Source organism: Scyliorhinus torazame, chromosome 2 (assembly GCF_047496885.1).
Source record: "Scyliorhinus torazame isolate Kashiwa2021f chromosome 2, sScyTor2.1, whole genome shotgun sequence".
In the NCBI taxonomy this organism is placed as follows: Eukaryota; Metazoa; Chordata; class Chondrichthyes; order Carcharhiniformes; family Scyliorhinidae; genus Scyliorhinus; species Scyliorhinus torazame.
Genome location: NC_092708.1, coordinates 54671958 through 54687656, shown reverse-complemented (window position 1 = coordinate 54687656; position 15699 = coordinate 54671958).

The window sequence follows — 15699 nt, the reverse complement described above, 5'->3', positions numbered from 1 at the left end:
CCCAGTGTGGCTTACAGTGTATCCGGTCAGAAGCATCCCCACCCCAAGTTCACTGAAAAGCAAACAAGGTATACCTGACAGTCTCTTCACATGGAATGGGGCCACCTGTCATTGGCGAACACCTTCAGTTAGCCACGTAAGGACCTCAATTAACCTAGGGGTGGGAAGATTGACCTTGACCTTCCCCATCCCTTACTGTGTGTGTGGGGGGAGGGGAGGGGGTGGCTGCCCTGTTGGTAAGATGATGGTCTCTCCATCCCATTCTTTCCTGCCCAATTTATATTCCCTTCCCTCCACCTCGAAGGGAAGGGAATACGGGTACAGAATCAAAGGCATCAAACTGGTAGACTTCAGTAATAACAACAGAAAATGCTGGGCATGTTCATCAGATCAGGCAGCATTTGTGGAGATGGAGAAACAAACCTAATGTTTCAGGTCAATGGTTGATGATCATTGTTACTCTCTTTGGTTGGCTCTGAATATGGCGGTCAAATGGTCGCCTTCCTTAATTCTAATTATGTTTGCTCTAGAGTCGCCAGGTATCTTTCGATACCGCCACAAGGTTCAAAACCGAATACTGATCAAAGACTCGATACACCAGTTAGTTAGTTCAAAGTCAATGCTTATTTATTTACACACACAGTTAATTATACTCATGCACGAAACTCTACAGACTAAACTATCACTACTGCTAAAGCCTATACTTCGCTTCGGGCACCCACTCAGTCAGAGGAACAATGGCCATTGTTCGGTTCTGAGGCTGCTGGGGTCGAACTGGTAAAGGGGAACAGCTAAGGTTGTCTGTCTGGTAGCGTGCGTTGACCTTGGACATACTTGCTTCTGGTGCAGATGGTGGCAGGTCTCTCCTCGGTGAGAGCCGGGTCCAAGAGAACGATTCTCTCTTGGGGGCTCCTTCTTATACCCAAAGGGGCTTCGCTCTCTTTTGGGCGGGCCTTGAACTTGGCCCCAATCAATTGGGCCATCTCTCGATCATTCCCATTGATTTAATCCAATAAAGGGGTAGGTGCCCTGATGGCTTGGCGTGTCCTAGGTGGCCATTGGCCTGCTTTGGTTTGGTCTCCTCTGGCGCCGGGGTGTCTGCCTTAGTATCGGTTATTCAAATGTTTCTCTTTTGTTCCTGGAGATGGGCCATTAGTATGCTAATAGGCCTACAGTTTTGGTCTTGTCTGGGAGCTGCGGCTCCAATATACAGACAAACTCTGAACCTGCTTGTTTTCTCAGCATTGTCCATTTTCCCTGCAATCTTTGCAAAGTGTCCATTTTGTAATTGGGAAGTGGCCATCCCACATGGTTACACATTCTTCCGAACTGATATCCAGTGTTAGACATTTCTGAAACCTTGGTCAATGGTCAGTGCAGCCCAATAATTGAGCCTAGTGTTGTTTGCTAATTTTCCAATGGTAGAAACATTACCAATTATCCATCACACTCCTTTGGGAGCAGCTCTGTGATTTGGTGAGCATTCATGTGGTGAAAAAGCACATTTAGGAAAACATATGAGACATAAATCGTCATTTGAACCTTGAGATGTGTTATGTCCTTGAAAGAGACTCCAGTCTGTGTTGTTCTTTCTAATGTATACAGCTGGAGTTCACAGAGGTTGTTCGAGTTGACTTTTGACAAGTTTGTTTTGCCATTGGTTTCCATGGGGCAGTATGGGAAAACATGGCCCCTGTACAGAATCACATGATTTTAACTGGAAACACAAAAAGTCAATACATTGCACTCAAATCCTCGTCTTCTAATTCTGCAGCCTAGCATCCCACTGGATTTTGAAAGCATTTCAAACACTAAAAAAATTTGGACTAAGGGGAATTCTCTCTCACATGTTTTGAGTTTATGTTTCACTGATTTAGATTGATTTGGCAAAATTGAGACAATATTCAGTTTCATTTAGTTCAATAACACCTTATCTGATTTAATACTTTATAAAGCTCGATGAGGCTCCACCATTGTACTTTTGGGATTGCAGCATTTATTACAAGTTTTGAGTCTGATGTAGGTACTCTATAGTGGTGCTATTAACTCCATAAAAGGGTTTCAGCTTCTTTCATTTAAAAGTGGCCATTACCTAATTAAATGACAGTATAGCTTATGGATAGGTCTTGTGGTGCAGTGGGTAGGACCCCTGCCTCTGAGCCAGAAGCTCTGGGTTTGAGTCTCAACCCTAGACTTGATGGCCAAGGGAGGAGGAGTTCATAATTCAGTCAAACAGGTTGAGCGTCAACCTGCAATAAATCCTTCCAGCACGCCAATGGCAGGTGGTAAGAATGTGAGGGATTCCTGGTCAGTTACACTTGATTGTGGGTTGGTGCCACTCAAGCAGCACGGTAGCGCAGTGGTTAGCACAGATGCTTCACAACTCCAGGGTCCCAAGTTTGATTCCCGGCTTGGGTCACTGTCTGTGTGGAGTCTGCACGTTATCCCCGTGTCGGTGTCGGTTTCCTCCGGGTGCTCCGGTTTCCTCCCACAGTCCAAAGATGTGCAGGTTAGGTGATTGAGCATGATAAATTGCCCTTAAGTGTCCAAAAAGGTGAGGTGGGGTTACTGGGTTATGGGGATAGGGTGGAGGCGCGGGCTTAAGTAGGGTGCTCTTTCCAAGAGTCTGTGCAGACTCGGTGGGCCGAATGGCCTCCCTCTGCACTGTAAATTCGATGATAAGCTATGTCTCTGGCGAAAGACGAGTGATCTGTTCCAGGGATAGCTAGCTATGGAAAACTAATTAGTCCACCACTGGGTGCGAGAAGAGAATTGCAATTGGAATAACTTGCGGATGCAACACCAGGACTCTTTACTGATCCGAACAGGATCTTGCACACATTCCCTCATGTATGCTTCTCGAATCTTTCCTCATGTGGACTGAAACATTTGGGCCCAGAGAGCCTCTCCATCATGGCAAAAATAGTGGATGTGGCTGAACTCATAAGTCCTGCCCTGATCATGGCACTTCCTTTTTTGTGGGGCAAACGGGGGCATGGTATGGTTTGTGCATGTGCCTTTTATGGAGGCACTTGGCCATTTAAATCAACAGCTGCCTCCACTGAAGTGGGATTTTGGTCAGCCAGGACAGTGAAATCCAGAGAGTGCAGATTAAGCCAGATAGGAACTTTGTGGATTCATTTGCGCAGTCAGGGTACCCCTTTGGAGAGGTAATGTATCCTTCGGATCTATTCCATGGAGGTGAGGTGCCCCTCATGGAGCTCAGGTCCCTTTTGGAAATGTTAAAAACAGAGGCACAAGCATGTGTAAAAAGTGCACTAGATTATTACTGTCAAGCTCATTGTAGCTGTCAACATACCCGCCAAAATCACCTGTCAAATCTGCCAGGAGCATGTATCAAAGGGACTATCCAAGGGACAATTCAAAACTAGCAAAGCACCTTTAAAAGAAATCTGTCAAAACTGTCAGAAACACTTGTCAAAGGGAGCTGCAAAAGGGAGCTGTCAAGGCACTTAAAAATCCAGCTCTTTAAATCTTTGAAGAAATGTTTAGAATGTTAAAAAAAATGACTGCTTGTGATTTTACACTGTTGTTGACAGAAGCCTGAGGGTTTACTGGATTATTGTTGCATGATTGATTTCACAACCATCCAGCATCATAGAAGAGTTGTCTGCTATTACACAGGTTTATTAAAAACTACAAGTGGTTATAGACTCTTTGATGTGGGACTATGAATTCCAATGTTTATGTGTGCATGTCTATGTATTTAAATTGTGTATTTATCATATGTCCTATGTTTTTAATGTATGGAATGATCTGCTTAGACTGTACGTAGAACAATAGGTTTCACTGTACCTCGGTACACGTGACAAATCTAAATCTAAAAATTAAATGTTTGATGTTATAAGGATTTATTTAGTTGAAAGAATGTAAATGTTGAAAACATCTTTATGAATGAGTGTTTTTGCTCAATATAGTGAAGACCGCAATCGGCACTTAGAACTTTATTTTACCTCACTTCTGCATAGATCCTGATATCTGTCCATGGTGGTTACTAGGTGAGTTGGCATGGTAGGTGCAAGGGTGTGGGTTGGTATGAGTTGGCACTAAGTTGGCAAAGGGCCTGTAAAGGGCCATGGTGGCAGCCATAGGTTGGCATGAAGAGTATGAAGACTTATGGGGTGAGTGAGGGAATGAGGTGGCATGGATGGTGTAAGTGGCGAGGCAATATTATGGGATATGAGGGGTGAGCGATGGAGGGATGTTTCATGTTTTAATCTTTATTTTGAAACTTTGGATATGTGGTAAACACCACTGGTAACACATTGCATGTATTACGGTACTGCCACTGTATTACAAGTACCACAGTAAATCCCAGCCTGCTGGCTCCTCCCAGCAGGCGGCGAATAAAAGTGTAAGCTCTCCTGCGCTGCTCCCATTCTGGTTCCAGCTGCAGGAGGCACAACATCTTGTGCAATAAAGCCTCGATTGTTTCACCATTCCCGTCTCGTAGTAATTGCCGGTACATCAATTTATTGCACAAGATTTTAAAAGATGAACTTCCTAATCAAGCCTGATCACCTAGAGCTGAGCCCTCACGTCGCCAACGCCTCGTCCACCTTCGACCACTGGCTAGCCTGCTTTGAAGGCTACCTCAGAGCAGCCACTGAAGAACTCTCGGACCCACAGAAGCTCCAAGTCCTCTACTCATGGGTGAGCCATCAAGATTTTCCCCTCATCCGGGATGCGTCCACCTACACAGAAGCGATGACGCTACTAAAGGGACAGTACATTAAGTCGGTGAATCAAGTGTACGCCAGGCACCTCCTGGCACGAGACGGCAACCCCCGGGGGAAACTCTGGACGATTTCTTGCGGGCTCTACAGATTCTCGGCAGGAACTGTGATTGCCAGGCAGTTTCGGCAGTCCAACACACGAACTACTAATCAGAGACACTTATGTCACGGGCATTAAGTCTACATACGTTCGCCAGTGGCTATTGGAAGGGGGTATGCTCGATCTTGCAGAGACTGTGCAGCTTGCCAATTCCCTGGAAGTGGCCTCCCGCAATCTGGAGTCCTACACCTCCGACCGCGCGGCACCCTCGTGGGCATCATGGGCCCCACCAGCTGCCGACTCGAGTACACCGCAAGTCTGCGCCGCGCGGCAGCCAGCCAACTCCAGAGGGCTCAAATTGTATTTTTGTGCCCAGAGCAAACATCCGAGGCAATGCTGCCCGGCGCAGAGCGCAACCTGCAATGGGTGCGGGAAGAAGGGCCACTTCATTTCCATTTGCCAGGCCCGGTCGGTCGCCGCTGTTTCCATGCCCGGCATTGCTACACCCCCCATGTGTGATCCAGGGGCGCCGCCATCTTTTCCATCACTAGCCACGTGCGGCCCGTGGGCGCCACCAACTTTGACACCGCCCGCCATGTGCGCCCCGTGGGCGCTGCCATCTTCAGCGCTATTTTGGACAGCGCCTCAAGACCCCTGTCCTTCGGGCCGTTCGCTGCCCGCTGATACCTCCGCCACCACTGATCAGCCCGGGACCTCTCAACATCTTCCGCAACTCGCCTCCATTACCCCGGATCAGTCTCGGCCCCGCAACCTCGCGACCGCTACGACGATGGTAAAGATCAACAGGCACGAGACGACCTGCCTCTTTGACTCCGGGAGCACAGAGAGTTTCATCCACCCTGCTACGGTAAGGCGCTGCTCCCTCCCGGTACTCCCCGTCACCCAGAAAATCTCCCTGGCCTCCGGATCCCATTCCGTGGAAATCCGGGGTACTGTGTCGTGACCCTCACCGTTCAGGGCGTAGAGTTCAGCAACTTCAGGCTCTACGTCCTCCCCCATCTCTACGCTGCCCTGGTCTTGATTTTCAATGCCATCTCCAAAGCCTTACTTTGAAATTTGGCGGATACCTGCCCCCCTCACCGTCTGCGGCCTCACGACCCTTAAGGTCGATCCACCTTCACCGTTTGCAAACCTCACCCCGGACTGCAAGCCCCTCGCCATGAGGAGCAGACGGTACAATGCGCAGGACAGGGCCTTTATCAAGGGAGGGGATCATTGAGGCCAGTAACAACCCCTGGAGAGCTCAAGTAGTGGTAGTGAAGACTGGGGAGAAGCACAGGATGGTCATTGACTACAATCAGACCAACAATCGGTACACGCAGCTCGACGCGTACACCCTCCCACGCATATCTGACATGGTCAATCAGATTGCGCAGTATCGAGTCTTCGCCACAGTAGACTTGAAGTCCGCCTACCACCAGCTCCCCATCCGCCCGGAGGACCGTCAATACACTGCGTTCGAAGCAGATGGCCGCCTCTATCATTTCCTTAGAGTTCCCATCGGCGTCACCAATGGGGTCTCGGTCTTCCAGTGAGCGATGGACAAAAATGGTTGACCAGTACGGGCTGTGGGCCATGTTCCCGTACCTAGATAAACCATCTGCAGCCACGATCAACAGGACTACGACGCAAACCTCCAAAAATTCCTCCATATCGCAAAACTCCTTAATCTCACCTACAATAAGGATAAATGGGCCTCTCTTTCGATAGGTCAGTTGGTAAAGCGGAGGACAGTAGGTCATTAAAACTGACATCCTTAGGTCGCTGGTTCAATTCTGGCTCGAAGGGAAAAAAAATTTAAAAAATAAAAATAAGGTGAAATGCGTGTTCCGCACCAACCGCTTAGCCATCCTTGGCTACATAGTGGAAAATGGAGTCCGAGGGCCCGACCCTGACCGCATGCACCCCCTCCTGGAACTCCCTCTCCCCCACTGCCCCATGGCCCTGAAACGATGCCTGCGGTTTTTCTCGTATTACGCCCAGTGGGCCCTAATTATGCGGACAAGGCCCGCCCACTCATCAAGTCCACAGTTTTTCCCCTGACGGCTGAGGCCCGCCAGACCTTCAACCACATCAAGGCGGACATCGGCAAGGCCACGATGCACGCAGTCGACGAGACCCTCCCCTTTCAGGTGGAGAGCGATGCATCAGACGTAGCTCTGGCCGCCACCCTCAACCAGGCGGGCAGACCCGTGGCTTTCTTTTCCCACACCCTCCATGCCTCCGAAATCCGGAACTCCTCTGTCGAAAAGGAGGCCCAAGCCATTGTGGAAGCTGTGCGACATTGGCGGCATTACCTGGCCGGCAGGAGATTCACTCTCCTCACTGACCAACGGTCGGTTGCCTGCATTTTTAACAATATGGAGAGGGGCAAGATCAAAAATGACAAAATCTTGAGGTGGAGGATAGAGCTCTCCACCTATAACTATGAGATCTTGTATCGCCCGGGGAAGCTCAATGTGCCAGCGCACAAGTGGATCGACTCCAGGCTCTCCACAATGACCTCTGCCACATGGGGGTCACCCGGTTCTTCCATTTTGCCAAGGCCCGCAACCTGCCCTACTCCATTGAGGAGGTCAGGACCATAACCAGAGACTGCCAAGTCTGCACAGAGTGCAAGCCGCACTTCTACCGGCCAGATAGAGCGCACCTGGTGAAGGCCTCCCGCCCCGTTGAGCGCCTCAGCATGGACTTCAAAGGGCCCTTCCCCTCCACCGACCGCAACGTGTACTTCCTCAACGTAATTGATGAGTGCTCCCGGTTCCCTTTCGCCATCCCACGCCCCAACATGACTTCCGCCACGGTCATCAAGGCCCTGCACAACATCTTCAGTCCAGTTTCCCCACCTACATCCACAGTGATCGGGAATTCTCCTTCATGAGTGATGAGCTGCGTCAGTTCCTGCTCAGCAAGAGCGTCGCCTCAAGCAGGACGACCAGCTACAATACCCAGGGAAACGGGCAGGTGGAGAGGGAGAACGATACGGTCTGGAAGGCTATTCTGCTGGCCCTTCGGTCTAGAAATCTCCCGGTCTCCCGCTGGCAGGAGGTCCTCCCCGACGCGCTCCACTCCATCCGGTCCCTCCTGTGCACCGCTACTAATGAGACCCCTCATGAACGGGTGTTTGCCTTCCCTAGGAAGTCCACCTCCGGGGTCTCGCTCCCAACATGGCTGACAGTTCCTGGACCCATCCTCCTCCGGAAGCATGTGCGGAGCCATGAATCAGATCCCTTGGTTGAAAATGGCCTGAAAAAGCAGGATCCGTCCTCCTACTGGATCCACTAAGGGATGACGAAGGAGAGGACAACACGTTCCCGGAGTCGCAGATGACCACATCAGCGCCACACCACCACCAGGACTGAGGCGATCGCAGCGGAGGATCAGAGCCCCCAACAGACTCAATCTGTAACGTTTTCTTCACCCCTGCTGGACTTTTTTTAAACAGGGGGTGAATGTGATAAATACCACTGCTAACACATTCCATGTATTACGGTACTGCCACTGTATTACAGGTACCACAGTAAATCCCAGCATGCTGGCTCCTCCCAGCAGGCACCGTATAAAAGTGTATGCTCTCCTGCACTGCTCCCATTCTAGTTCCAGCTGCAGGAGGCACAACATCTTGTGCAATAAAGCCTTGATTGTTTCACCACTCTCGTCTCGTGGTAATTGACGTGAGGCAGGCTTTCTACTCAGCCCATTCTGTACCAGGCATGCTCTCGCTCTTCCTGGGTCATCTGCAATGATTTCTAATTGATTTATACCAGCCTTAGGTACTTGTCTGTGTGGAGTTTGCACTTTCTCCCCGTGGGTTTCCTGCCACATTCCAAAGAAGTGCAGGTTAGGTGGATTGGCCATGATAAATTGCCCTTTGTGTCCAAAAGGTTAGATTGGGTTATTGGGTTATGAAGGTAGGGTGGGGGTGTGGGCCTACATAGGATGCTCCTTCAGAGGGTTGGTGCAGACTCAATGGGCTGAATAGCCTTTTTCTGCACTGTCCTGTAGTGATTCTAATGCTGCACTCCCCCCTCCCCCACCACCAAACTGAAAATCCAGGCAGCCATCTTTAATGGTTGGGTTTGCAGAGCCTGGGGTTTTCCCATCCCTGTATGCTCCACTCGGGAGCAAGCATCTTAGCCTTGGTTGGGAAATAAATCTTCCAGGGTATGCAACATTTCAAAGAGACATGCAGAATAGAATGGGAGGAAGAGTAGCCCTGAAAATAAAGGATGGCATAAAGACCTCAGTGAGAAAAAACATTGGCTCAGAAAATCAGGAAGTGGAATCAATATGGGTGAAGAATAAGAATCAGGAAACATTGCTGGGAGTAGTTTATCGGTCATCTAGCAGAAGTTATACTGCTGGACCGAGCATTAAACAAGGAGTAAGTGGAGATTTAAGAAAGGCAATGCGATAATTGTAGGGGGCTTTAATCATCATATAGACTAAAGCAAACAAATTGGCAAAGGTAATTTGGAAATGTTCAAAGAAACGATTCAAAATGTTTAGGAAAGATACATTCCATTGAAAAATAAAAAGTCAGTGAGAAATATCCACCTGTGAGTTACTAAGATTTTTAAGGATAATATTCGTTCAAAAGTAGAGGCTTATCATATTGTGAAGAATAGAAACACAAGCATGAGGCTTTGGAATGTTTTAGAAACCAGCAATGGCCAACAAAAGGCTGATCGGAGGGATAAGGTTATTTTAGAAGAGGCTGAGATAAGGTAACCTGGAATATAAATCAACTTGTAAGAGTATTGACTAAGTATATAAAAAGGAAGTGAGTAGCTAAAGTAAACAATGATCCCTCAGAAGCAGAGACAGGAGAAACTATTTATGGGGAATGAAGAAATGGCAGAAATATTGAACAAGTATTTTGTACCTGCCTTCACAATAGAAGCCATAAGGGGTGGAATTTTATCAAAATTTGCCAGATGTCAGTCACTGACTGAAAACTGGGGCGGGATTCTCCGACCCTACAAGTCCCGAAAGACGTACTGTTAGATAATTTGGACATTCTGAATTCTCCCTCTATGTACCTGAACAGGCGCTGGAATGTGGCGACTTGGGGCTTTTCACAGTAACTTCATTGCAGTGTTAATGTAAGCCTACTTGTGACAATAACGATTATTATTGTTATCAAGGATATGTCAACAATGCATTTAGAAAAGCATAGACTGAGTAAAACAAGTCAACATGTTTCTATGAAAATAAAATCATGTTTGATTTTGTTAGAATTTTATGAGGATATAACTAATCAAGTCGATAAAGGCGAACTGGTAGATATAGTATACTCGGATTTCCAAAAGGCATTTGATTAGCTGCCACACAAAAATAAGGGTTCATGGACTTGGGGTAACATAGTAGCACAGATTTTTAATTAACAAGTCGCAGAGAGTAGGGATAAATGGTGCATGTTCAAGTTGCCAGGTTGTGACTAGTGGAGTGCCGCAAGGAAAAGAGCTGGTGCTTCAGCTATTTACAATATATATTCATGATTTAGATAAAGAGACAGAGGGTCCGTGGCTGCTCATGTGCACATGCTGTAAAATATGGCGCTGGCCGTGCGTGGACCCAACGTGCCAAATACTGCCCCCATGGCCACCCCTTGGCCACTCCCACCTGACTGCTGAGACCACACATCCCCTACGCGGTTGGGAACTCGACTCATCTCGGATGGAGCATCGGAGGAGGGCCTTCAGGTGATGTGCCAACGTCGTTCCAATAGCTTGCGGCGCGCAACGCAATGATGGCATTTCGGAGGGGGCGGAGGATAAAAAACTAGAGTCAAAGCGGCGCCGCCCCCAATTTGGTCATCGGAAGGGATTCTCCGCCTGATCGTAGATTACGATATCAGCATCGGGAAACGGTGAATCCCTCCCAAAATCAAAATCTTTCTACAGTTGCATTGGAATATAGTGAGACCACATCTTGAATTTTGTTTATGCAATTTTGGTCTACCTACTTGAGGACTGATATATTGCATTGTAGGTGGTACAGCAGAGGTTCACTAGATTGGTCCCTGGGATTAGAGGGTTGCATTATGGTGAGAGGTGGAGTAAATTGGTTCTATATCTGGAGTTTAAAAGAATGAGGGTTGATCTTATTGAAATATTCAACATTACGAAGGGGTTTGATGTGGTATGAAAGGTTAAGTTAAATATGTAAATATATCGTCGACATCATCTGCGATGCAAGATAACATGACAACAGACCATGAAGAGAGATAGTTCTATGTAGAGCCTCCTGCTAATTCTGTACTGTATATATTTAGTATTGTATTAAATAAAAGGTAGAGTTTACCAACAGCCTTGCCTCCAGCAGTATCTATAACTTCATTGAAGACCCACAACAATGATAACAGGCGGTGACAAAGGAAAATACGATCAAAGGAACAAGTGAAGAGCACAGCGAGTGAAAGAAATAATGAGAGAACTAAGCACAGGACAAGGACAGCATGGGAAAATCTTCAGGAAAGGTTACACTGAAGGGAAGCCATGGAGAAAATCCTATCTTTACCATAATCCTTGGACCACATGGGTGGTCTGGAATAAGCCGAGAAGTGGCAGAGCTGGCTTTGCAGGCTCTGCCAGCTTTGGGCCTAGCAGAGTAGCCGAGCAAAGAACGCTACCATAGGCAGCAGGGCAAATGATCTAATAGTCTGACATGGCATGAATGAAGACACAGTGACTTATGAAGAAGCGATTAAAGCTGTTGATACTTATTTTAATCTTTAAAGGAACAGCATTATAGAACAAGCAAAATTCAACAAGAACATGGGGAAAGAGTGTGCATTACTTCCTTGAGGATTTAGATTGATTGTCTGAGAATTGTGAATATGGAGCCCTGAAAGACAAATTAATTTTGGATTGCAATGCCGTAGGAATCTTCGAAGAGATTTTATCTGATTGTTTGTCATTTTTTGGTAAGTATGAAGTCTTGGACAAGGAGCGATTGGGCACACTGGACAGGGGAATGAAAGAGGTGTGAGTGCTTATTTTAGAGGCCGGGTAGGGAGGAACAAGGCAGGGAGTAACATTTTGGTGAGGGGATATCCCAGATGCACAAAGGGAACCCGCCAAATGTTGTTTCCCCTTGACACCACCGTAAAAAAGAAAACAGTAAGAAGTTTTACAACACCAGATTAAAATCCAACAGGCTTGTTTTGAATCGCTAGCTTTTGAATCACTAACTTTCGGAGCACAGCTCCTTCCTCAGGTGAATGAAGAGGTGGGTTCCAGAAACACATATAGAGACAAAGTCAGAGATGTAAGATGATACTTTGAAGGCGAGTCTTTGCAAGTAATTAAGTCTTTACAGGTCCAGATGGAGCAACTGGAGAGAGGGATAATCACAGGTTAAAGAAGTGTAAATTGTCTCAAGCCAGGACAGTTGGTAGGATTTTGCAAGTCCAGGCCAGATGGTAGGGGGTAAATGTAATGCGACATGAATCCAAGGTCCCGGCTGAAGCCATACTCATGTGTGCGGAACTTGGCTATAGGTTTCTGCTCGGCGATTCTGCATTGTTGCGCGTCCTGAAGGCCGCCTTGGAGAACGCTTACCCGACGATCAGAGGCTGAATGCCCTTGACCGCTGAAGTATTCCCCGACTGGAAGGGAACATTCCTGCCTGGCGATTGTCGCGCGATGTCCGTTCATCCGTTGTCGCAGCGTCTGCATGGTCTCGCCAATGTACCACGCTTCGGGTCATCCTTTCCTGTAGCGTAGGAGGGACAACATTGGCCGAGTTGCAAGAGTATGTACCACATACCCACTACCCCCAGCCATCAGAAAAGCGACCACGACACCATACAACCCTGCCACGGCAATCTCTGCAAGACATGCCAGATCATCGACATAGGTACCACCATTACACGTGAGAACACCACCCACCAGGTACGTGGTACATACTCGTGCGACTCGGCCAATGTTGTCTACCTCCTGCTGAAGGGATTGTAAACTCCAGTTTGCTGGATGACTGATTCAGTTACAAAACCACTCTGCTTCTGTACTCCTAACTCACATAAATTGAACTGCAGCAATTTTGCGTTTTTGTTTATAGGTTACCTTATTCATATTACAAAAAACTTTTCCCAATCAAGAGTGCACAAAGTTTCATGTAGGCTTGCGTAGTTACAGTTATGAGACCATAATTCTCAAATGCAAAACATCTGCTGTAATTCCTTACGTTAGCCAGGAGAACGCTGTTGCTGATTTTAAAAATGGAATATAGCTCACAAAAGAAGCTAACCTGTTTAATTTTATTGATGTCTGCAGAGGTGATGCTAGCATATTAAATAATCTCCCCAGGTACATTTTGGTACTTTGTTTTAAAGCGTTTGCACAGATCCAATAGGTGACATGATGAAATTTAATTACATCAGGGCTGTTAAAAACATGAACACAAATAGCTGAGGTGAGAAAAGAAAAACATGAATGTTAAATATCTAAAATAAAATATGGGAAATGGAAATTAACACGGCATGGTGGTCTTTCAAAAGGTCAGTGGAGACACGATGGGCCGAATGGCCCCTTTCTTCACTGCAGGGATTCTATGATTCAATGACATGTAACGTGGATATGCAAAAATTAGCCTGGGAAAGATAGTTAAGATTTTAGAGTTTAATATTTAAGAGGGCTGAAGCTTGTGTTGAAAGGTCAAACCACAAATGTTGACCCAACTTCCCCCAAGTGAAGCTATTTTACCTGCTGCGTATTTCCTGTATTTTCTTTGCTTAAGACAGTTAAAAACACAAAAGCAGCAATGCAATGGTTTCTGCTATGTGAATGGCAGCATCTGCTGCACAGCAATCTCCTTGTTGCAATGTTTTCGCTGAAGCTGTTTTCCAGGCTGTCTGGGGAGCTGAACCAGACTAAAACCTCTTTCTATCTTGACAGTGGTGCACCAAAATATTTAATTCTCCCAAACAATTTAGTCTGTTAAATGTAAAGCAAATTTACCTGTTACACCAGGCTGTTTTGCTACAGTTTAATAATTGAGGTCCCAAGGGTTACATGCAGGTGGTTGGAGCACAGTAGATAATGTTCGTTTCACGAAAAAGCTGGCGTTTCCCTTTAAATTGATGCTTTAGGTATTCCCTAGCAGTTGGCGGGTGGGGGAATGGGATGGAAAGTAACTTAAACAGGCATATTGTAAGGTTAATTAGTGGCTAATTGTTAAGAGTAATTTCTGAGGTTTGGCAGCTGCGGTTAAATCCCCAGCTCCTGCCTACGGAGACTGAGTTGTCAAGGTCAGAAAAAAAGAGCAGGAAATAACTGGCTTTATTTCTCTAATATTTTGACACTTTGAAGTATGAACACTGATTTTAACTCGAGTTGTATTTGAGATGGCTGGCTAGCTGAGGATCCCTCATGGCAAGTCGGAATGCGAGACCTGGGCTATTACAACTCCGTAGTCTTGTTAACACCCGGCTGAATTGTCCTTTGTCCAAAACTAGTGAGTGTGACGTTGCGGCAGGTGAACAGGAGTGGGATTTCAGGCAGGGAAACAGTGCCCCTGTGGATCCAAGGGAATGCCCACAGATAAAAGACTGGTGCTGAGATTGGAGGTGTTGAAACGGCTCTGGCACTTGGGTGAAGAGACAAGGCGGAGGCTGCAAAGGCTCCTTATATGGGCCCATCTCTCGCTAGGTCTGGCTATTGGGGCTGTGACTTTTGAGTGTAAAGTTGGCCTCCATCTGCGTGGCATGAGCACCCCCCCATCCCCGCACTCCCCCAGCCCCACACATGTTTTTTGAGCTGAATAAAATTTGTTGCAAGCGGAACACGGCAGAGACGCGGTAAAAACCGAACAACGGTCAATTTCATGACCCATTCACCCTGGGTGGGATTCTCCACTCCCGCGGCGAAGTGGCCGCGCCGTCGTGAACGCCGTCGAGGTTCACGACGGCGCGAAACGGCCCCGATCCCGACCGATTCAGGCCCTGACAATGGGCTAGGATTGGGGCCGCGTCATCTACACGCGCCAGGCCTTGTCGCCCGCGTAAAGGCGGCGCCGCATAGATGACGCAGCCGGCGTCACATAGCCGGCGCCAACCCACGCATGCGTGGTTGCCGTCCTCTCTAAGTCCGCCCCGCAAGAAGATGGCGGACGGATCTTGCAGGGCCGCGGAAGGAAGGAGGTCCTCCTTCAGCGAGGATGGCCCGACGATCGGTGGGCACCGATCGCGGGCTACCCCACATTTAAGGTACCCCCCCGGTGCAGGATCCCCCCTCCCTCCCGCAGGCCGCCCCCCCCAGCGTTCACGCACCATTCACGAAGGCAGTGACCAGATGTGGACGGCGCCGGGGGGAAACCGCCGTTTTGGCCTGGCCGCTCGGCCCATCCGGGCCTGAGAATAGCGGGGTGCCGGAGAATCGCCATTTTGGGTGTCTCCGGCGATTCTCCGGCCTGCGGCCCGCGGAACCCGACAGGGCCGTTCCCGCCGCTTGGGTGAATCGCAGGAGGGCGTCGGACCTGCGTCCCGGGAAATTATGGCGGCCCAGGCGATTCTCCCAACCGGCGCGGGAGTGGAGAATCTCGCCCTCTGTTCCCACTGGGAAGGCTGGGTTAAAAACTCTGCAGCAGTGTCTCAAATACGATTGTGGTGTGATAGATGTTTACTTATGTGCTAACTGGCATTGCTAATGGTGAGTCAGAATTCTTATTCAATAGGAGATATTGTTGTGCCAAGGGTTAGGCTAACCAATATTAAAGTGTCACTGGGATCCAGAACATTTGATAAGGAGCCCAAGGTCTGACATATCAGGTTGGGGTACAGTTTCCAGCAATATTTTCAGGCCATTCATAGAACATAGAATTTACAGTGCAGAAGGAGGCCATTCGGCCCATAGAGTCTGCATCGGCCCTTGGAAAGAG